Here is a 25,661-nt window from a genome sequence, read left to right on the forward strand (position 1 = left end):
ATTGTGACCCTTGCTTGCATCTACCCATGATTCACCATTATGCCACTCCTCTGTGTATTTGCATGCTTGGTGGAGATCCTTGTTGCTATTGCCATGATTTCTTTGTGCCCCATGCTATTAATGCTTGTTGTGTTGGGAGAGTCATGATGACCCATTGCTATTTACATATGGCTTCTCACCAATACATTCATGCTATTTTCCTCATATCTTGCTTTCATGCTTGTGCTATGTCATGTGAATTATTCTTGCACACTATTTGCACCAATGACATGCTTGCCATGATTCCTCCTAGTATGTTGCATCTTCGCTCTACTAGCTTGCTTGACTTGATCGCTATGATTGCTTGCTATGTTTCATCACCCATGTTCCACTATTACTTGCTTTCTTGGGTTGATGACATATATGCTCATGCCTCTTGATACGTATCCAAAGTATCTATAATTTTTTATTGCTCCATGCTACTTTATCTACTGTTTTAGGCAATATTGGACTTTATTATCCACTTTTATATTATTTTTGGGACTAACCTATTAACTGGAGGCCCAGCCCAGATTTGCTATTTTATGCCTATTTCAGTGTTTCGAGGAAAAGGAATATCAGACGGAGTCAAAACGGAACGAAATCATCTGGAGAAGTTAATTTTGGAAGGAAACCAACCTGATGGGCTTGGAGTGCACACTAGGGGAGTCCCGAGCTGTCCACGAGGGTGGAGGGCGCGCCCCCCTGGGCGCGCCCCCTACCTCGTGAGCAACCCGGAGGTCCACCGACGTACCCCTGCACCCATATATACACACGTACCCTAAAACTTCCAGAACAGAAGATAGATCGGGAGTTCCGCCGCCGCAAGCCTCTGTAGCCACCAAAAACCAATCGGGACCCTGTTTCGGCACCCTGCCGGAGGGGGATCCCATCAACGGAGGCCATCTTCATCATCCCGGCGCTATCCATGACGAGGAGGGAGTAGTTCACCCTCGGGGCTGAGGGTATGTACCAGTAGCTATGTGTTTGATCTCTCTCTCTCTCTCTCGTGTTCTCTCTCGTGTTCCTCTATGGCACGATCTTGATGTATCCCGAGCTTTGCTATTGTAGTTGGATCTTATGATGTTTCTCCCCCTCTACTCTCTTGTGATGAATTGAGTTTCCCCTTTTGAAGTTATCTTATTGGATTGAGTCTTTTATGAACACTTGATGTATGTCTTGCTTGGGATAACCGTGGTGACAATGGGTTATTCTATTGATCCACTTGAGGTATGTTTTGGTGATCAACTTGCGGGTTTCGTGACACTTGGGAACCTATGCATAGGGGTTGGCACACGTTCTTGACTCTACGGTAGAAACTTTGGGGCACTCTTTGAAGTACTTTTATGTTGGTTGGATGAATCTGAGATTGTGTGATGCATATCGTATAATCATGCCCATGGATACTTTAGGTGACAATGGAGTATCTAGGGGACATTAGGGTTTTGGTTGATTTGTGTCTTAAGGTGTTATTCTAGTACGAACTCTTTTATAGATCGATCCGAAAGAATAACTTTGAGGTGGTTTCGTACCCTACCATAATCTCTACGTTTGTTCTCCGATATTAGTGGCTTTGGAGTGACTCTTTGTTGCATATTGAGGGCTTGTCATATGTTCTATCTATGTTATTATTGTTGAGAGAACTTACACTAGTGAAAGTATGAACAATAGGCCTTGTTTCCTATCATTGCAATACCATTTATGCTCACTTTTATCGCTCGTTACCTTGCTGTTTTTATAATTTCAGATTACAAAAACCTACATCTACCATCCATATTGCACTTGTATCACCATCTCTTCGCCGAACTAGTGCACCTATACAATTTACCATTGTATTGGGTGTGTTGGGGACACAAGAGACTCTTTGCTATTTGGTTGCGGTGTTGTTTGAGAGAGACCATCTTCATCCTACGCCTCCCACGGATTGATAAACCTTAGGTCATCCACTCGAGGTAAATTTGCTACTGTCCTACAAACCTGTGCACTTGCAGGCCCAAGAACATCTACAAGAAGAAGGTTGTGTAGTAGACATCAAGCTCTTTTCTGGCGCCATTGCCGGGGAGGTGAGTGCTTGAATGTATATCTTTAGATCTTGCAATCGAATCTTTTTGTTTCTTAAGCACTAGTCCAGTTTATAAAAGAAAACTACAAAAAATGGAGTTGAGTTTGTCTCATACGCTTCACCTTTTTAACATCTTTCATGAGTATGATGGAAATGATAATTGTGCTCAAGTGCTAGAAGAAGAAATCTCTAAAATGTTTGGCACTAAATCTTTGAATGATGAGCATGATTGCAATGTTGTTAGTACGAATTCTTTGAATATCCATGATGCTAATGATGATTGCACTAGTTATGATGAAAATATCTCTTATGAGCATGTCAACTTTTGTGGAGTGCATGTTTGCATGAACACACCAAATAGAGAATATATTTATTGCAAGAGGCATAAGTACTTAGAAACCAAAATGTTGCAAGAAGAGCTAGATGAATGTGCTGAAAGATTCAATATTTTTCGCACTCCTCGTGAACTTTGCAATGAACATAGTCATTTAAAGCTCCAATGCTATTTGTTTCATGATCGTGTCGTGTCCAAATATTGTGATAATTTGATTACCCTTGAGCATCGTAAAGAGCTTAGCCTTCTTTTGGGTTATGAAGAAATGAAATGTATAACTGAGGGTATTCCAAAATTTAGTCTTGATAGATTTCTTGATTTTGATCTAGTGAAGATTTATATGTATTGTGCGGTGAATTGCATTGAAAATCCTTATATTGCCAATTACATAAAGAAAACAAAACAAATAGAAGATGATGAGAATACTAATGAAAGGGAAGAGACTTCCCAATATCCTCCTATTATTTCTTATGATGAATCAGGTAACGAGGAGGAGCTTTCTATTCAACCAATCTCGTCAATAAGGAGCTCAAAGAGGAAGGTTGAACCCACACATAATGTGAAGAAGAAAAAGAAAAGAAGGAGCAACAAAGGTAGAAAGGTATCCCTCCCAAATGATGTTGCTCCTACTACTCATTGTGATGATGATAATTGCTATACTATTGGTGCTATCAATATTTTTAATGATGAGAGTGATTATGCTTATGATTTGAAAGGGCTGAAGCTTGGGGAAGCTATGTTTGATGAGGATGAAATATTTGAGAATATATTTTCTGGAATTAATGTTTGTCCCAAGCTTGGGTATGCTATGTTTAATGAAGATGATATTTTTAGCATCCCAAGTTTTGATATGCAAAGTTGTTATGATGATAGCATGCCTCCTACCTATGATGATTATATTGATGAAAGTGGGTTCGGAAGAGTGTCAACTCTAGGAAGTAGTGATCCCACTATTTTGGAGGATGTTGAATTTTATTGTGATGAATATGAAAGTGGATTTGTAAGAGTGTCAACTTTATTTAGTGATTCCACTATCTTGGGAGAGGTTTCAATCGATTATGATGAGAACGAAGTTGCTACTTATGATGATTATTTTGATGAAACTTATGCTATAAAAAGTAGTGATGATTATATTTAAAAATCTTGTCATGATTATGATTACCCTTTTTCTGAACATTACTCTTTTAATGTGGAAACAATTTTTAGTGTTCAAGTCTCTTATGATACTCCTACTATTCCGAATGAGAAGAATTTTGCTTATGTGGAGAGTATTAAAAATTATATGCTTGTAGATCATGAAAAGAATGCTTTAGGTTCTGGTTATATTGTTGAATTCATTCATGATGCTGCTAAAAATTATTATCAGAGAGGGACATATGCATGTAGGAATTGCAATAATGTCCAGTTTCCTCTCTATGTGCTTAAATTCTTGAAGCTATGCTTGTTGTGCCATCCTATGCTAGTTGATTATTGTTCCCATAAGTGTTTGGTCACAAAATCCCTATGCATAGGAAGTGGGTTAGTCTTAAATGTGCTAGTCATATGCTTCATGATGCTCCTGTTATGCTTCAATTCTTATCTTTTTTGTGAGCATCCTCTCCATCATAATGCCTAGCTAAAAGGCATTAAAGAAAAGCTCTTGTTGGGGGACAACCCAATATTTATCCTTACTGTTTTTGTGTGTCCACATTATTATGCTACTGTAGTAATCATGTTTTATAGCTTTTGTTTCAATAAAGTGCCCAGTAGAACCTTTGGGAAGACTTGGGTGAAGTTTATGTGATCTTGCTGTGATAAACAGAAACTTTAGCGCTCACGAGATTAGCTGCCATTTTTTACTGGAGAGTCATTTTAGGTTGATTCGTTTTGCATATGATTCATAGACAAATTACTCAGGTCCAGAAATTTATTTCATAATTGTTGGGGTTCTAGAAGTACACATTTTATACATATTACTACAGACTGTTCTGTTTTTGACAGATTTTGTTTTCTATGTGTTGTTTGCTTATTTTGATGAATCTATGAGTAGTATCGAAGGGTATGAACCATAGATAAGTTGGAGTACAGTAGATATTACACAAATATGAATTCAGAATGAGTTCATTACAGTACCTAAGTGGTGGTTTTATTTTCTTATACTAACGGAGCTTACGAGTTTTGTTTTGAGTTTTGTGTGGTTGAAGTTTTCAAGTTTTGGGTAAAGATTCGATGGACTGTGGAATAAGGAGTGGCAAGAGCCTAATCTTGGGGATACCCAAGGAACCCCAAGGTAATATTCAAGGACAACCAAGAGCTTAAGCTTGGGGATGCCCCGGAAGGCATCCCCTCTTTCGTCTTCGTTCACCGGTAACTTTACTTGGAGCTATATTTTTATTCACCACATGATATGTGTTTTGCTTGGAGCGTCATTTTATTTTGTTAGTTTTTGCTTGCTGTTAGTTAGAATAATGTTTTGCATCTTTAGTTTCAATAAAAAAAAGTCAAGGATAGCCTTTGCCATGCTTATTTTGTTTGTAGGCATGTTGCTGTTTGAAAACAGAAAGTTTACCGCTGTTGCAAAAATTCCCTAGAAAAGTCAGAGAATGGTCTACCGTTGAATATTTTTGCATATTGAGCTCTGATAAAGTTAGTACAGTGGGAATTTTAGATCATAATTTTTGGAGTCAGGGAAGTATTGATACTCTTGCATTCTTTACAGACTGTACTGTTTTGGCAGATTGCTGTTATGGTTGCATTGTTTGCATATGTTTGCTCGCTTAATGATTCTATTTGATGATAGGAGTATTAAATATGCAGAGGCATTTAGCATTAAATGTTGAATAATAATTTTAGTGATTTTTTACAGTAGAAAATGATAAGGTTTTGCATTGGTTTATACTAACCTATCTCATGAGTTCTTGTTGAGTTTGTTGTGAATGAAGCTTTTGATAAAAAGAGAAACCATGATATGAGAGGAATTAAGGAGACACAAAAGTTCAAGCTTGGGGATTCCCAAGGCACCCCAAGATAATATTTCAAGAAGTCTCAAGCATCTAAGCTTGGGGATGCCCCGGTAGGCATCCCACCTTTCTTCTTCAACAACTATCGGTTAGTATCGGTTGAGCCTAAGTTTTTGCTTCTTCACATGAGTCGTGCTATCCTTGTATTGTAGTTTTCTTTAGCTTTGCTTGCTGTTTGAATAAGTATCAAGATATGATATTATTTATTGAGAGAGAGCCATACATGAATTGGAATTTGCTAGAATACTCTATGAGCTTCACTTATATCTTTTGAGTGTGATAATTTTTGCTCTAGTGCTTCACTTAGATCTTTTAGAGCACGGTGGTGGATTTGTTTTGAAGAAATAGATGAACTCTCATGCTTCACTTATATTATTTTGAGAGTATTTAATAGCATGATAATTTTCTTAATTTTAATATACTTGGTGTTCAAGATATGTGAAACTTTCTTTTTAGTGAATTGAATACTAAGATAAGTTCGATGCTTGATAATTATTTTAAAATCTGGAGGTGATAATATCAAAGTCGTGCTAGTTGGGTGATTATGAATTTGAGAAATACTTGTGTTGAAGTTTGCAAGTCCCGTAGCATGCACGTATGGTTAAAGTTGTGTAACAAATTTGAAACATGAAGTGTACCTGTCTTGTGCATCCTTATGAGTGGCGGTCGGGGACGAGCGATGGTCTTTTCCTACCAATCTACCCCCCTAGGAGCATGCGTGTAGTACTTGAATTTTTGATGACTTCTAAATTTTTGCAATAAGTATATGAGTTCTTTTGACTAATGTTGAGTCCATGTATTATACGCACTCTCACCTTTCCGCCATTGCTAGCCTCTTTGGTACCGTGCATTGCCCTTTCTCACCTTGAGAGTTGGTGCAAACTTCGCCAGTGCATCCAAAGCCTATGATATGATATGCTCTATCACACATAAACCTCCTTATATCTTCCTCAAAACAGCCACCATACCTACCTATCATGGCCTTTCCATAGACATTTCAAGATATATTGCCATGCAACTTCCACCATCATCATCATGACATGCATTACTTTTGTCATATTGCCATTGCATGATCTTGTAGTTGACATCGTATTTGTGGCAAAGTCACCATGCATTATTTTTCATACATGTCACTCTTGATTCATTGCACCATCCCGGTACACCGCCGGAGGCATTCATATAGAGTCATATCTTGTTCTAAGTTTCGAGTTGTAACCCTTGTGTTGTAATCAATAGAAGTGTGATGATCATCATTATTAGAGCATTGCCCAAATAAAAAAAGGCCAAAAAAAGAAAGGCCCAAAAAAAAGAAAATAAAAAAAAACAAAATAAAAAGGGCAATGCTACTATCTCTTCTTCCACACTTGTGCTTCAAAGTAGCACCTTGTTCTTCATGTAGTGAGTCTCATATTGTGCTTCAAAGTAGCACCTTGTTCTTCATGTAGTGAGTCTCATATATTGTGCTTCAAAGTAGCACCTTGTTTTTCATGTAGTGAGTCTCATGTGTTATCACTTTCATATACTAGTGTGAATTTTTCATTATAGAACTTGGCTTGTATATTCCTACGATGGGCTTCCTCGAATGCCCTAGGTCTTCGTGAGCAAGCAAGTTGGATGCACACCCACTAGTTTTCTTTTGTTGAGCATTCATAGCTCTAGTGCATCCGTTGCATGGCAATCCCTACTCCTCATGTTGACATCAATTGATGGGCATCTGCATAGCCCATTGATTATCCTCGTCAATGTGAGACTTTCTCCTTTTTTGTCTTCTCCACACAATCCCCATCATCATATTCTATTCCACCCATAGTGCTATATCCATGGCTCACGCTCATGTTTTGGGTGAAGGTTGAAAAAGTTTGAGATTATTTAAGTATGAAACAATTGCTTGGCTTGTCATCGGGGGTATAGAAGTTGGGAACATCTTTGTGTGACGAAAATGAAGCATAGCCTAACTATATGATTTTTTAGGGATGAACTTTCTTTTGCCATGCTATTTTGAGAAGACATGGTTGCTTTGATTAGTATGCTTGAAGTATTATTATTTTTGTGTCAATATGAACTTTCGTCTTGAATCTTTCGGATCTGAATATTCATATCACAATTAAGAAGATTTACATTGAAATTATGCCAAAGTATCACTCCGCATCAAAAATTCTTTTTTATCATTTACCTACTCGAGGACGAGCAGGAATTAAGCTTGGGGATGCTTGATACGTCTCCAACGTATCTATAATTTTTGATTGCTCCATGCTACTTTATCTACTGTTTTAGGCAATATTGGGCTTTATTATCCACTTCTATATTATTTTTGGGACTAGCCTATTAACCGGAGGCCCAGCCCAGATTTGCTGTTTTTATGCCTATTTTAGTGTTTCGAGGAAAAGGAATATCAGACGGAGTCAAAACGGAACGAAATCAATTGGAGAAGTTAATTTTGGAAGGAAACCAACCTGATGGGCTTGGAGTGCACGCCAGGTGAGTCCCGGGCTGTCCATGAGGGGGGAGGGTGCGCCCCCCCTGGGCGGGCCCCCTACCTCGTGAGCAACCCGGAGGTCCACCGAAGTACCCCCTGCACCCATATATACCTACGTACCCTAAAACTTCCAGAACAGAAGATAGATCGGGAGTTCCGCCGCCGCAAGCCTCTGTAGCCACCAAAAACCAATCGGGACCCTGTTCCAGCACCCTGCCGGCGGGGGATCCCATCGCCAGAGGCCATCTTCATCATCCCAACGCTATCCATGACGAGGAGGGAGTAGTTCACCATCGAGGCTGAGGGTATGTACCAGTAGCTATGTATTTGACCACTCTCTCTCGTGTTCTCTCTCGTGTTCCTCTATGGCACGATCTTGATGTATCCCGAGCTTTGCTATTGTAGTTGGATCTTATGATGTTTCTCCCCCTCTACTATCTTGTGATGAATTGAGTTTCCCCTTTTGAAGTTATCTTATCAGATTGAGTCTTTTATAAACACTTGATGTATGTCTTGCGTGGGATAACTGTGGTGACAATGGGTTATTCTATTGATCCACTTGATGTATGTTTTGGTGATCAACTTGCGGGTTTCGTGACACTTGGGAACCTATGCATAGGGGTTGGCACACATTCTTGACTCTCCGGTAGAAACTTTGGGGCACTCTTTGAAGTACTTTTATGTTGGTTGGATGAATCTAAGATTGTGTGATGCATATCGTATAATCATGCCCACGGATACTTGCGGTGACAATGGAGTATCTAGGTGACATTAGGGTTTTGGTTGATTTGTGTCTTAATGTGTTATTCTAGTACGAACTCTTTTATAGATCGATCCGAAAGAATAACTTTGAGGTGGTTTCGTACCCCACCATAATCTCTACGTTTGTTCTCCGCTATTAGTGGCTTTGGAGTGACTCTTTGTTGCATATTGAGGGCTTGTCATATGTTCTATCTATGTTATTATTGTTGAGAGAACTTACACTAGTGAAAGTATGAACCCTAGGCCTTGTTTCCTATCATTGCAATACCGTTGACGCTCACTTTTATCGCTCGTTACCTTGCTGTTTTTATTATTTCAGATTATAAAAACCTGTATCTACTATCTATTTTGCACTTGTATCTTCATCTCTTCGCCGAACTAGTGCACCTATACAATTTACCATTGTATTGGGTGTGTTGGGGACACAAGAGACTTTTTGTTATTTGGTTGCAGGGTTGCTTGAGAGAGACCATCTTCATCCTACACCTCCTACGGATTGATAAACCTTAGGTCATCCACTTGAGGGAAATTTGCTACTGTCCTACAAACCTGTGCACTTGCAGGCCCAACAACGTCTACAAGAAGAAGGTTGTGTAGTAGACATCGCCTCTCACATTATATATCTTGATCATTGTCTCTTGTATCCATTAGTTGCCTCTTTCATATCCACTTGTATTGAGTGCAACCATACTATGCTTATTGATCTTGGATACTTTGACACCTTACTTGTGATGCATGCTTGTTTACTTGAGCCTCTTGTATTTGGTTGTTCTTGCATCATATGCCTCCATACTATGAAATGCTCCCTTGTACCTTCTTATGATGAGAATGATGCATACACTTGTTGGGTATCTTACCACATGAATGATAGGTTTTGCACAAAAGCTAACCCCATTTGTTTTTCCGAGTGTTTTTCATGTCCTTTCATTTTGGAGGATTCACAAGGCGGTACCATCATGAGCCATATTGGTCATGCAAAGGTCTATATGATGCGTGACACCAACATTTTCAACATCCTCATAAAGGTGAACTCCTTCTCTTTGAGCCATCCTCAAAAACGCATATTGGACGGGTCACTGTTTCATTGTTGTTTCCTTCTTGTTGTGTACATGTTACATCTATTGGATGAAGGAGCGACATTGGAGATTGGCTCTATGGACCTTCACATTGAGGAGCGCTTGGACTTATTGGATGCACCTTCGAACCTCCACTCTTGCCACGACATCGAGCATTGGTACTCCAACACCTCCATATTTGTTGATTGTGTTCATACATGTCATGCTCGATGGACATATCATACTCACCACAAGTTTGCACCCCATGCATGGATTGACTCACATTATGATTGCCTTGTTGCATCTTGTATTCCCATGTCATCCATGATATATGAGCTTGTTCACTTCCTTAGCAAATTTGTTGTGATCTTCCTTGATGGCATATTCATACATCATGATCATATTTTCCACCATCAATTGCATGATAACATATAAATATTGAGCATCCATTGCCATGTTCATGCTTTTGATTCACCATCCCATTATGACATCATTTTGCACAATGGTCACATTCATCATATTCACAACACCTTTGTGCATGCCTCGAATGAATTTGCTCACATGCATGCTTTATATCTCATTCTACATCTTTTGGATAAGCATCTTGTGCTTGCTGATAGAGGCAAAGGTGTCCCGTTTTTTGATGAGATGGTGGCTATCGTTTTGGAGGAAGTCGACTTTGACGATCCGACTGCGAACGTGCGAGGACATCGCGCCTTAGCAATCGCTAAACCAACTCCGAGATGTTATTGACCACGCCGGAGCGCGAGCAACCTGACCACGAAGGTCTGTTTCTGCAGGCAAATGAAGAACAAGCAAGAAACTAAGATTGCAATCTGGATATTGCGAATATAGGAGGAAAGCATTATTGATCAAGGTGGGGTTCTGTGACGCCTTTGTCTGGTCATTGAACACAAACGAAGTACGCAAAGTTGCAGCTATGGTGAACTTTAATCTAATCAAAACCCAAAGTCTAAACGGTGCCCTAAGGGCTATATATATGGAGGAAGAGGGGGGGAATTTCGTGGCCCTTGGTGAAGGGGTCCGAAATCAACCCTATCTCTTGTTTCCCCACACATACGGACTCTAAAAATAGCCTATACTTATGTATTTCGAAATTACATGGGCCTGGCCCAATAATAAGGCGACGCAGCACCTAGAATAGCCTCGGAACGAAATTTATAAAGTGGCATCTTGTATATTTCGTCAAAGGCTTCATGCACCCATTATGGTGGCTTCAAAGTCCTGAAATCATCACTTGTAACTCCGTTCTTGTTCCCCTTGCGCATGCCATCATCTCCATGCTTGTTCTTGCTCCAATGTTCATCCTTCTCAAAGCTAGGCCCTTCATTTGTAAGCAAAACAAATGTATCCAGTTTAGGCAGCATCATATTCTCATGAACATTAGAATCATTACCAAGAAACGAAAGTACCTGATAATTTAATTGGCGTGCGCGAGCTCTAGTAATTAGTCCAGTATATGTAGCAGTAGGGGCTGTGGGTGTAACAATGGTATTGATGTCCTCATCATCCTCCCCTTCTCGAAATGAAGTCGTCCTCTACGGAAGCTCATCTTCCTCACCCAAATAAGGCTTCAAATCCGCAATGTTAAAAGTGGGACTAACCCCAAAATCTGCAGGCAGCTCAAGTTTATATGCATTATCATTTATTTTCTCCAACACCTTAAAAGGACCATCAGCACGAGGCACTATGATAGAGGGGGAGGTGTCCCGATCTTTCGATGAGATGATAACTATCGATTTGGTGGAGACGACTTTGACGATCCGTCTACAAACGTGCACGTCGTTGCGCCTTAGCTATCGCTAAACCAACTCCGAGAGGTTATTGACCACGCCGGAGCACGATCAACCTGACCACGAAGGTCTATTCCTGCAAGCAATCGAAAAACAAGCAAGAATATGATAAAGCAATATGAATATTGCGAATATATATGAAGAACTAATAAAGGTGGGGATCCGTAAGCGGTCTTGGTCTGGTTGTTGGACTCAAACAAAGTACACGAAGTTGCAATGGCTAACTTTTAACTAAACAAATCCCAAGGAAAAACCTACTAGATGGATCTACTTATATAGGAGCAAGGGGTGACGGTCAAGGAGGTGGGAGGACGTCCCAAGGCAGCCTAAAACTAACCCTAGGTCGTACAAGGCTCATGGGCCAAAGTGGAGGTGATGCAACACCTTTGGACTTGTAGTTTGACTCGGATTCTGGTGCAGTGCCAGGTTATTTCGTTGATAACTCAATGCTCCGGACTGATTTTAAGGTGATTCCAACTGGGCTGGAAATACCACTAAATCTACTTTCCAACAAAAAAAGAATCACCCAATTCGGAATCCGTATGAAAAAGTTGTTGGTGTTTTGAGTCAGGTGTGTCTCTGCAGTCCGAATCTGAATCCAAAACGTGAAAGACTTGGACTCTATCTTCTGTTGGCCCAAAAGTGATGTAAGAGGACTTTTTGAACAGCACTGAAACATCTCTTTTCCCCTTATCTTCATATGTGGATTGTACAAATGTACCATACACCTGCAATTGGAAATGACATAAAAGTTTGTGAAGTATTTTTGTCCTGGATGACATAAATAAATTATTGCATAGTTTGCATAAGAAATCACCTCACAAATACACATATATGCAACATTTTTGGTCGTATCCACGATAGTCATGTGCTTATCATCCTCCCCTTCTTGAAAACAAAGCCGTTCTCGGCGTTGCTTAATCTGAAATGTGGCTAACAAAAGAGACTAGGTGTACATGTTGTATATGTATATATCATCCATTTTTTACTTCCCTTGGTTTTTGCACATATGACACATGTATACATGAGTAACCTTCATAGTTCATAAGATCTAAAGCTAAAATATTATCACAAGAAGTAGAAGGCATGAAAATATTGTAACTCAGTTTGCACATATAAGTGAAGCTCTTATTCATTTCAAAAGATTGAAAATATTCATCATTAAACCATCCTAACATTGGTGAATAAACCTTACTTGCATCAAATTTACATGCTACAACATGCTTAAATAAGCAAACTTGCAATAAGTCATTGTTGACAGAATCATCACCAAGATTAGAGGTCATATCAAACTGATTAAACATTGGTTCTTTTGCATCAACACTTAATTCAATGGGTGCACTCAAAATTGTTTGTATTTTAGTTGTTTGATCACATGAAGCATTCATTACAGTAACACAATTCTCTAAAATAGGTGGTGTGCCAGAATCAATAGGTAACTCAACACATGATGTATTCAAGTTAACTAGGCTTGCATCATTCTCATGTGAAAGTGAAAAATCTGTACCTTTGTCATTACCTCTTATGATTAACTCAGATGATGTACGCACTCTCCGTGGTGATGTGTCACATGGTGGAGAGGATGTAGGTCGTGCAACAATGGATGTGGTTGTCATAGCACGCCTAGTAGTTGAAGAAACATCTGTATCAACACTTGGAATGTACACCGTGCGCTTGTTCTCCTTGTGGGCAACACGTCGTTTTATTTCCTGTTCAGCTTTGCAAGCAAGATGAAACAAATGGTCCATAGGATAACACTCTTCATGAATTAGTATCTCTTGAATATCACGGTTTAATCCTCCCCAAAATCTATCCATAAAATCTTCTTCACTTTCTTCTAAAAATGAGTGCAACAATGTAGTTTGTAAATCATCATAATATTTTGTGACCGTGTCAATGCCTTGTTTTAAATGTTGTAATTTTTTAATCATGCCACGAGTATAATAGACATCAACGAGTCTATCTCTCATGACAAGTTTTAAATCATCCCAAGTAGTAGGTATAAAATCAGGGTTTAACCGACAATATTCACTCCACCAAACTAAAGCAAAGCTATTGAAAGTACTAACCGCAGCTTCAAATTTTCTACGCTCATCAAAATTATCGGAAGCAAATATAGCATTTATTTTGTACTCGCATTCAATATATAAATCAGGCCTAAAACGACCAATAAATGATGGCATGAAAACATTAACCTGATTATGTGCATTCTGATATTGTTGCTCCTCTTGTGACGGTTGTTGTATTTTCTTACGTGGTGGCAAATCTCCCACGATCGATGAAGCCCAAGATCTAACAACTCCAGAGCCTGCCATAGTTAGTAGAAAACAAGAAACAAAATCCGAGAATAATGTTCCTATGAACTACTATGATGTGGTGGTAAAACGCTCACAGTATAGCAAATATCAATATCTTACAAGTTCTTACCATGCAGCAGATGGTGACAGGCAACCAGCGGTGTCCAATAACTCTGAAGATTGTGTAAAGCGATTGCTAGGGGAACGTACGTATACACGGTGTAGAAATACGTGGAGCTGGGTTGGCTATATATGGTAGCAAAAAATTAGTAATAATCAATTCAAAGATGTAATGTTGAATAAACGCTCAACGACGGTACTGTGCTGGTCCTAGGCTAGATCGGACTAGAGACGCGAGCCTAGAGCACTAATGAGGTCATGGCGTAGCACAACTAGCATCAATGAAGGATACTAAGTAGCTCTAAACAGCAAGATATAAGTGAAGATCACAACGGCAGTAAAGATAATGATAAAAAACAACTGCCAAACAGGATATACAACAACTCTCTCTCCAACTTTCCTCTTGAAAAATTTGAGCCAATTTTCTAATAAATTTTCCAAAGAATGCTACTAACTCAAGCTTTCCAATGCAAAAAGAATCACTCAATTCCGAGTTGATATGAGGAGTTAAAAAATTCCAAAACTGGCTTGAAAAACTAGAATAAGCTGTGTTCGCGAACTTCGGAGGGCAAAAAGACCTATTTAGAAGCCTATTTTGAGGTGCCAAATATGGAACTATCTTCGGCAACTATTTAGATGCGGCTCGTCGCTATCTTTCATTTGAGTACTCGCGGAGTCAAAATGGACTTCGTATGAGAAAGTTATGCCGGTTTTACTGAACAGTGCACAAAACAGATTCCAATCCGAATTCAACTACGAGATTGAGTCTAGATAGATCCGAAATTTGTTTTTTTTTCTCAATTTTTTCTCACATTTTTTTCTTTTTCTTTCTCTGACTTTTTTTTTACTTTTTTCTCTCTTTTTTCCATCTTTTTTTCTCTCTCTTTCCAAAACAAACTAGATAAGATGCATATTGGATCAAGCGAAGATGTGAACAATCTCAACTATGATTATGACAATGAACGGTGGGTAGCACATGATGAATTTGATGGATGGGTGGTGGACAGCGGAAGGGATAACGATGCAGCGACAGCGTGACTATTGTGAACAAAACTCAAAACTCTAAATGAACTAGACAGTAAGACCAGCAACTCGACACGACGATGCAATCGCTAATTCAATAATGCAAACAATGAAAAGAAATTGCAAAGGCCTGGACTGGCTTGGACAAAGGATGAATAGATCTAACTTTTTTTGGATAATAGGCAAGAAAATAAATCTAATCTAGGAAAAACTGGAAATTCTCACCGAGCAACCTGAAAACTGATACCACTTGATAGAGGCAGAGGTGTCCCGATCTTTCGATGAGATGATAACTATCGATTTGGTGGAGACGACTTTGACGACCCGACTACAAACATGCACGACGTTGCGCCTTAGCAATCGCTAAAACAACTCCGAGAGGTTATTGACCACGCCGGAGCAGGATCGACCTGACCACGAAGGTCTATTCCTGCAAGCAATCGAAGAACAAGCAAGAATATGATAAAGTGATCTGAATATTGTGAATATATATGAAGTACTGATAAAGGTGGGGATCCGTAAGCGGTCTTGCTCTGTTCGTTGGACACAAACGAAGTACACAAAGTTGCAATGGCTAACTTTTAACTAAATAAATCCCAAGGGAAAAGGTACTAGATGGATCTACTTATATAGGAGCAAGGGGTGGCGGCCAAGGAGGTGGGAGGATGTCCTAGGGCAGCCTAAAACTAACCCTAGGTCATACAAGGCTCGGGCCCAAGTGGAGGTGATGCAACACCTTTGGACTTGTAGTTTGACTCGGATTCTGCTGCAGTGTCAGATTGTTTCGTCGATAACTCAATGCTCCAGGTGGAGTTTAAGGTGATTCCAATTGGGTTGGAAAGAGCACAAAATCTACTTTCCAACAAAAAAAGAATCACCCAATTCGGAGTGCGTATGAAAACGTTGTTGGTGTTTTGAGTCAGGTGTGTAGTCCGAATCTGAATCCAGAATGTGAGAAACTTGGACTCTATCTTCTATTGGCCCAAAAGTGACGTGAGTGGACTTTTTGAACAGCACTTAAACATCTCTTTTCCCCTTATCTTCATATGTGGATTGTACAAATATACCATACACCTGCAATTGGAAATGACATAAAAGTTTGTGAAGTATTTTTATCCTGGGTGACATAAATAAATTATTGCATAGTTTGCATTAGAAATCACCTCACAAATACACATGTATGCAATATTTTTGGTTGTATCCATGATAGTCATGTCCTCATCACATTAGCTTTGATTTGCGCAAATCAGGAAATCTATCCTTAAGCAAATGTAACCAAACAAGATCTCCAGGTGCAAACACAACATGTTTTCTACCCTTATCTCCAGCAAGTTTATATTTAGCTTTCATACGCTCAATGTTTTCCTTAGTTAACTCATGCACTTTTAAAATCAATACAACATGTTGTTTAGCATCAAAATTAACCTTCTCCGAAGATGGAAGAGGCAACAAATGAATAGGTGCACAAGGTAGGAAACCATACACAACTTTAAAAGGGCACATCTTAGTTGTAGAATACAATGAATGATTATAAGAAAATTCAATATAAGGCAAGCATTCCTCCCACATTTTCGTATTATTCTTCAAAACATCCCTAAGCATACTAGACAATGTTCTATTGACTACTTCAGTTTGTCCATCAGTTTGGGGGTGACAAGTAGTACTAAAAAGCAGTTTAGTCCCCAACGTAGCCATAAACATCTCCAAAAGTGGCTAAGAAATTTAGTATCACGATCTGAAACAATAGTATTTGGCACACCATGCAAGCGAATAATTTCACAAAAGAACAAATTAGCAACATGATGCAGAGCATCCTACGGTCATCACCATGTCAAGAGTCCATTTGGCAAGTGACACGTGCGACCTCTACTTCTCATACATAAAGGTAAATCTTCTCCTTTACACGTGCTCACTTGACCCCTTCGAGGATGGTATACTACTTGACACTTCTCCCGTGTGCGTGCATAGGTATTGTCGGAGCTTCACGGATGTCAAGGAGGAGTGCAAGCGCCAAGGAATGACTACACCATCCGCGAGGGAGGCATGGAAGCGAAGACGGAAGAAGAAGGTGTTGCAGAATCTACAGCGACCGGACGACCGGAAGCCTCCGGACGTCCGATCCTCTACAGGGCCCGGACGACCGGCGTCCACTGGATGTCCGCTACCTGACGCGTCCCAGAGTCCAGCCGACGAGATCTACAGCGACCAGACGACCGACCAAGAACGGACGTCCGACACCTCCCAGGCCATGGACGACCGAGCGCCTCCGGAGGACCGGTGCCACGGCGACAGAACAATATTTACGGAAGTCCGAAGTCTTCCGGACGTCCGGACCGTCCCGAGCTTCCGGACGTCCGATCCCCACCGGACGTCCGACGCCTGTGTGCGCAGCCATGGGCCTTTGGCCTTGTATCCCTCTCCCACTTACCCCTTTGTGGCTTAGACTATAAATAGACCACCTCCACCTCCTTTCTAGGGTTAGCAAAGTGATAGCTCATTTCTATGTGAGCTTTGCTCCTACCTATCTCTACTCTTGAGAGAGAGAGAGAGAGAGACCACTACTCCATTGGAGGACAAGACCTCCATCTAGGAGAAGATCATGCGGGATATCATCAAGACCCCCTCGTGGAAAGATCCGTCTAGGATATCATCAAGACCTCCTCTTGGAGATGAACCTTACCTTATATCTTTCGCTTTGTTGTTCATGTACCTTGGGATCTTGTGTGTTTGATTGTCTAGTGGATGTGTGATTGGACTTGTTCTTGAGTGGTTCCCCTTGTGATTTCTCCCTGTTCTTCCCCGTGTTCTTCGTGTTCTTCGAGGGGTCTATTGTAGGGTCAAACCCTATGTTGGATCTTTTCACACTTGGAGGGGGAAAAGGAGGAAAAACTCAAGAACACCAAGAACAAAACTCTCAAACAAACCCAAATATCACATCCACTAGAGTAGCATACATGAGATCCACAAGATTACAAGATCAGTCCAAGGGGAGTAGCACTAGGGTAAAGGTCTTCTCACTAGGTGAGGTCTTGCATCCAAAGAGGATCTTTTCCAAGAGGAGGGCTTGATCTCCAAGAGGAGCTTCTCCAAGTGGAGGTATAGATCCCCTAAAGGAGGAAGATGAACAAAGCCCTCTTTTGTGTTCTAATATCTTTGCTAACCCTACAAATGAACTAGGAGATGCCCTTATATAGTTTGGGGATGAAATGAGAGAGGTGGGGGGATACAAGGGCAAAGCCCCGAAGAGGCACGCAGGCCCACGGTGTCGTCCGGGCACCCGGGGCCACAAGATCGGGCACCTGGACCTGTCATGGGAGGACGCCAAGGTTCGGGCGGGCACCCGGGGCGCGAGGGGCCGGTCACCCGGCCTGGGCAGGGGGGGCGGCTGGGAGTTGGTCGGGCACCCGGGGGTCCCAAGGCCCGGGCACCCGGGGGGTGCAGCCCGCGGCTGGGAGATGAGGACCCGGGCACCCGGGTGGCAAGGGGCCGGGCACCCGGGCCAGGCCTGGGAAGCTCCCAGGTGGTGCTGCCGGGCACCTGAGGTCAGGGAGGCTGGGCAACCGGAGTGCTTAGGGGTTTTTGCCTCCCTTCCTCCTTCTTCACTATTCTTGCTCTCTCCTTCCTTCTCTTGCTCGATGGAGGCTCGCATCTCCGTCTTCTCCTTCTCGCGGTCAACTTCCTCGTACCTAAGAGTGAGCAATGTTTCTGTTTGAGGTAGAATTCAATCCTCACATGAATCCAAACGAGACTTGAATAGGAAAGAGTTCACCTCGTTCTCGATGGCGCGTGCACATGCTCTTGTCATTGGTCCACTTGGTGCTTGCGGTGGTGATGGAGTGTCGGTGCGAGTAGTCGAGGGATGCTCCGCATCACCTTCCCCCATTGGGAGAGATCCGTCAACGGATCATGCTCTTCATCACCATGGTACTTGGCCAAGTCTTTGACGTTGAAGATGTCGCTAACGTTGTACTTGTCGCGTGGGATGTCGACCTTGTAGGTGTTGTCGTTTTTGTGTGCGATCACCTTAAATGGTCCGTCGGCTCTTGGTAGTAGCTTGGACTTGTGTTCCTTGGGGAAGCTGTCTCTGCGGAGATGTATCCATACTTGATCACCCGGTTGGAACACCATCGGAGACTTGTTGATGTTGAGCTTGGCGGTGAGGCATTGTACTTGGCGCTCGATCGTGGCTCGTGTTTCTTCATGCATCTTCTTGAGGTAGGCGGCTCTTGCACTTGCGTCCATGTTTGCTTGTTCTTGATGTGGTAGAGGAAGGATGTCCAATGGTGAAAAAGGGTTGAAACCGTAGACGACCTCGAAGGGGGACTTGCCGGTTGTAGAGTGTCTTGCGCGGTTGTAGGCGTACTCGGCAATGGGTAGGCACTCCTCCCACTCCTTGATGTTCTTCTTGATCAACACACATAGAAGAGTTGCAAGCGTCCAGTTGGTGACTTCCGTTTGGCCGTCGGTTTGAGGATGATACGCCATGGAGAATTGTAGCTTGATCCCGATCTTGGCGTATAGCGTCTTCCAAAAGTAGCTTAAGAACTTGACGTCTCGATCCGACACAATTGTCTTTGGCACACCGTGCAACCTCAAGATTTCCCTACAAAAGATATTGGCAACATGTGAAGCGTCATCTATCTTATTGCATGGGATAAAATGAGCCATTTTAGAGAATCGGTCCACAACAACAAAAACGGAGTCCTTGCCATTTTGACTCCTAGGTAATCCATGCTAATGTCTTCCCAAGGTTGATGTGGAATAGGTAAAGGCATATGTAAACCATGGGATTGAGAGTGTGACTTAGCTTTGCAACAGGTAGAGCACCGGTTTGTGAAGCGAGCGACATCGCGAAACATCTTGGGCCAATAATAGTTCTTGGAGAGTGTGGTGAAAGTCTTGTCGCGTCCAAAGTGTCCCATGAGTCCGCCTCCATGAGCCTCTTGCAAAAGGAGCAAACAAAGAGAAGACTCGGGAATGCATAGTTTGTTAGCTCTCATAAGATAACCATCTTTGATATAATATCTTTCCCAAGAAGTATGCTTCACACACTTAGCATAAGGAGTAGCAAAAGTCACATCACCCTCATACAAGTCTTTGATATGATAAAATCCAACGACATTCAATTCAAGTTGAGTAAGTAACATGCATTTGCGGGAAAGGGCATCCGCCACCATGTTTTCTTTGCCCTTAATGTACTTTATCACATAGGGACACGATTTGATGAATTCACTCCATTTAGCATGCCGTTTATTCAACTTGGTTTGACCTTTGAGGTATTTAACTGTTTCATGATCGGTATGTATGACAAACTCATGCGGTCTAAGGTAATGCTCCCACACATGTAACACACGCACTAAAGCAGACAATTCTTTGTCATAGATGGGATGGTTAAGTTGAGCACCGGAAAGTTTTTCACTAAAATATGCAATAGCTCGTTTTTCTTGCATCAAAACTCCAACAATTCCAGTACCACTTGCATCGCAATTAACCTCAAAAGTTTTGTCAAAGTTTGGTAAAGCAAGAATCGGAGCATGGGTAAGGAAAGACTTGAGCTCATCAAAAGCGGTTGATTGCAAAGGTCCCCAAACAAAAGGAGCGTTCTTCTTACTCAAAGCATGCAAAGGAGCGACAATAGTGCTAAAATCTTTCACAAAGAGACGATAAAAACCCACAAGGCCAAGAAAACTTCGCACTTGTTGCAAATTGGTGGGTTGGGGCCAAGTTTTAATTGCTTCAATTTTAGATTCAGCAACATGTACACCCTTGGAAGAACAACGAATCCCAACAAAACAAGCTTGTCAACACCAAACATGCACTTTTTCATGTTGGCATAAAGACGTTCCTTGCGAAGAGTTTGTAAAACAGCCCTAACATGACTTATATTCTCTTAAATGGATTTGCTAAAGACAAGAATATCATCAAAGTAAACCACAACAAAAACTCCAATGTAAGGTACAAGCACAAAATGCATAAGACGCATGAAAGTACCGGGAGCTTCCACTAAACCCATAGGCATAACCAACCACTCGTACAAGCCAAATTTAGTTTTGAAAGAAGTTTTCCATTCATCACCTTCTTGTATGCAGATTTGATAATAACCACTTTTAAGATCAATTTTTGAGAAAATGGTGGCACCGCTAAGTTCATCAAGCATATCATCTAAGCGAGGAATGGGATGCCTATAACGAACGGTAATAGCATTGATAGGTCTACAATCCGAGCACATGCGAAAACTACCGTCTTGCTTGGGCATAAGTATAACGGGAACGGCACAAGGGCTTAAGCTTTCACGTACATGACCGTTGTCGATGAGTTTTTGTACTTGCCGTTGGATCTCCTTTGTTTCTTCGGGGTTGATGTGGTAGGGAGCCTTGTTTGGAATAGGTGCACCGGGGATGAGGTCGATTCGATGCTCAATGCCTCAAAGAGGAGGTAGACCCAGAGGAAGCTCATCGGGGAAAACATCTTGAAATTCCTGCAAAAGAGATTGAAACACCAAAGGTAGCTCGTGAGAGGTGTTAGTTTTTGGTTCTCCATCCTTGCACACAAGGACAAAGTGCATCACACTCGATGGTTTCTCACACACTTCTCTCATCTCACTTTTTGTGGCAAATAGTATGAGGTTTTTCTCTCTAGGCTAAGAGGCGCTCAAGTTTGGCTTGTGGCTCTCACTCATGTTTGGGTAGATCACTTTCTCACTCTTCTTCTCCATGATGGGTGGCTTCCTTGTCGGCTATCACTTGACTAGGAGACATAGGTCGTAGCACATATTCCTTCCCTTTCATCTTGAAGCTTTAGTGATTGGTACGCCCATTGTGGATGACACCATGGTCGAATTGCCATGGTCGACCAAGAAGGAGGTGGCAAACGGTCATTGGCACCACATCACACTCCAAAGTGTCCTCATATGCACCACTTTTGAAAGAGACTTGGACCGTATGCTCAACTCGGATAGTGCCGGAGTCACTTAGCCATTGAACCTTGTATGAGTGCGGATGCTTCCTCTTGACCAATTGAAGCTTGGAGCATAGTTCTTCACTTGCCAAATTGTGGCAACTACCTCCATCGATGATGACCTTGACGGACCTTCCATTGATGCTGGCCTTGGTGTGGAAGATGTGGCACCGTTGGTCTTCTTCTTGGTGGTGTTGGAGCGTCAAGACCTTGGAGACCACGAGAGAGGGACTTGAATCGTTGTCACAAAAGACTTGGTCATATTCATCTTCGTTCACGCGCTGGTGCATGGCCATGTTCTTAATGGCTTCCATTTCTTCTTCATTCATTGAGTCATATGTGCCGTCATCGTTGAAGATCATTGTTCGCTTGTTGGTGCATTGGAAGGACTTGTTTCCTCGGCCGCCACATGTGAAGCACTTGATTGAACTTGTCTTGACGGGATCATCATGAGGCGCCGAAGATGAAGGAGTCTTGGATTTGTAGGTGCTTGCCGAGGACGAGTCGAGGAAGGTGCCACTTTCTTGGAACTTGATTTGTCGCCGGTACTTGGTGATGCTCGAGTTGATGTAGGAGGTGTCGAAGTCGCGGGAGCTTGGGAGTAGGAGTCGTAGGTCTTGGACGAATACTTGGCGTATTTGAAGTCATCTTGCACTTGTCGCTCAGCCTTGGTCGCTTGGTGAACTAGCTCAAGAAGGTTGGCGTATGGTTGGAAGTCGGCGATCCGCTTGATTGGGTGGTTGAGGCCATTCAAGAAACGTGCCATTGTTTGATCGTCATCTTCCTTGACATTGGCTCATATCATGGCAATCTCCATTTCTTGGTAGTATTCTTCCACCGTCTTTGTGCCTTGCTTGAGGAGTTGCAACTTCTTGAAAAGATCTCGAGTGTAGTGAGTAGGCACAAAGCGGGCTCTCATGACTTCTTTCATTGCTTCCCAAGTTGTGATTGGTGGTTTGCCTCTTGTATGTCGTCGCTCGATCACTTGTTCCCAGAGGACGTAGTCTTGGAACTCGAGGGAGGCCATGGTGATCTTCTTTTCTTCATCGTAGTTGTGGAGGCGAAAAATCTTGTCCACCTTCAATGACCAAGAGAGATATTCTTCGGGATCATTTCTTCTGGAGAACTTTGGCATGGTGAACTTGAGCTTGCCGTAGTGGAGTTCTTCATCTTGATAGCGGTTGTGATATCGCTCTTGCCTTGGAAAGTCCTCAAATGCTCGTTCCTCTTGATGTCGCTCTTGGTGTGGAGGAGGGTCTTGAAGCACTTGTTCCACTTGGTGTCTCTCTTGTCTTGGAGGAGGGCGAGGAATGTGCGCTTGGTTGCAACGGAAATCTTCACCTCCGTTGCCGCCAAAGCAAGCTCATCGCCAAGTTAGGGTATGAGTTCGACACTTTGTGCAATCTTCTACCTCTGATTCTTAGCACAAAGACAATGCCATGTTTCTTTCCAAGTATGAGATCAATCGATCCAGAGAAAACTTCCTTTAGAATAGTTTTGATTCAAACAATTTGGGTTAGGTTTCCAACGAACTCATCTCAGACCAAAGGAGTTGTAGAAATTGGTCTCACCGATTTGGCTTAGGCCATTGCACTTGTAGTTTTTGGTCTGACCAAAACTTGCAAATCGGTGTGACCGAGTTCAGAACTTTGTGAAACCCTAGCAATCTCGGAGTTACCAAACTGTGTCTCGGTCTGACCGATTCCACTATTTTAGAATCCAAAGTTGCTTCGGTGTCACCGAGTTTATCAAATCGGTAGCTCCGAAATGCTTTCTGTGGAAACTAAAACTAAGTCTTTGACTCATTTATTTTGCAAAAACTCCGCACTTTGTGATGCTCATCCATTCTACCTCATCTACAACTATTCACAGGGTAAGCTCTCAGCTTGCAGTGACAGAATGTCTGATCAGAGTGATAGCGAGAACAAGTCTGAGGAGCAGATGGATCTGAGTGAGGGCACTAGTCCCTCTAGCAGCTATGATGAGGGGAGCAGGAGCACTCCCAGCAACGTGCCTTAGATTCTGAGGATGACGACTTTGAAGTTGAAGAAGTCAGCTCAAAGAAGAGAGAGCTAAGGAAACAATATGGTGCTGCTACTAACACCAAGCCAGGTCAGAACAAGAAGTCACCTGCAAAGAGAGTGCCCATGTCTAAGGCCATAGCCTCAACTCTTGGAACTTCCAAATCAACTATTAGAGAGGTTGTTGGTGAGGCCAAGAAGAATGAAAGAAAGAGAGGGAGATGGTGCAAGAAAGTAAATCCCATGGCAGAATTTGAGAAGCATTCTTCTGATGAGGAAGAAGATGATGTTGCACCAGCACCCAAGACACAAAAGCTGATGGGGGATGCCATAAAATCTGGGGCTGCACCTTCAAAGCCCAAGACTACCCCCAGAGCTCCAGCTCAAGCTTCCAAGTATGCACCAAAGAGAAGCACTAGGAACATTCCTGCTGCAGAGAAGAATAAGGCCCTGGTGCCTGAGATTGAAGAAGAATAAGATGAAGCCCAAGTGCTTAGAAAAATAAATCCAAAGATACCCGACCATGATGACAATCATCTAGTAGCAGAGAACATGAAGGAGAGAAGGATGCAGGTCTCAGACTGTGGAGACAAACAGATCCCTATGCTGTGAGGAGAAGGACTATTGTGGACTACAGGTTTCACACCAAAGAACAACAGGATTTCTATGAGACTGTACTCCTTGACAAAAAGCCCATTGTGTGTGACATCAAGTGGGTTGATTGAAAATACATTGATGCTAATGAAGATAATTTTCCAGGAGTGCATGTGTAGCGACCAGACCTCAAATAGTCTGATCTCTTTGCATCAGTGTCATCCCTGGATCGGTAATGCTGACACGCATAGTACTTGAAGGATTGATAACAGAGTAGCAATCACACACTTATTACAATGAATGTCTCAAAATAGAACTTACTACAATAAATATGGCTTAAGGCCATCTAATAACGATAATAGCAGAAGGCTTGGAAGATAAGCGAGTCCATCAACTCCAACGGCATCACTAAGTATAGAACCACGACCTAAGGCACCTTACTCGTCGTCTGAAAAGTCTGCAACATGAACGTTGTAGCCCGAAACGGGTCAGCACATGGAATATGCTGGCAATGTAACACATAGAGAGTAATGAAAGAATAATGCTATACTACATGCATATATGGCTGGTGGAAAGCTCTATGGTTACAGTTTTTGCATAAAGCCATTTTTCCCTACTGCAAAGGAATAAATTTAACTATCATGGTGGTTGTTAAACATTGAGAAGGGTACTCAACTCAATCCCAATTAAGCATCCTCATTAAACCCAACAATATTAATTAAGTAACATGATGAGATTCACATGATAATCCAAGTACTAGATACTCAAAACGTCCATAACCGGGGACACGGCTAACCATGATTAGTTTATACACTCTGTAGAGGTTTGCGCACTTTCCCCGCAAGACTCGATCTCCTCCGCTTGATTTCTCGCACTACATGGTGTTTGAGAAACCGATGATCGAGACAGAGTCTTTCAGAAGCATTAACTCTCTACTCCGGGTAGACCGTACCAACCTACATCCCCTACATCTGCTAGTCTACCTCTTCAAGAGCTCACGCAACTTAATCAACTATGCAAGAGCCCATAGTAGCTTGCGGCTCCACACAGAAGTTTCCAGTATGAATAATCTCATGTTCCCTTTGAGCCTGGGTGGCGGTCCATTGGAGAATCACACGGTACCCCGGGA

The sequence above is a fragment of the Triticum dicoccoides genome, chromosome 2B (assembly GCF_002162155.2).
Source record: "Triticum dicoccoides isolate Atlit2015 ecotype Zavitan chromosome 2B, WEW_v2.0, whole genome shotgun sequence".
Taxonomy (NCBI): Eukaryota; Viridiplantae; Streptophyta; class Magnoliopsida; order Poales; family Poaceae; genus Triticum; species Triticum dicoccoides.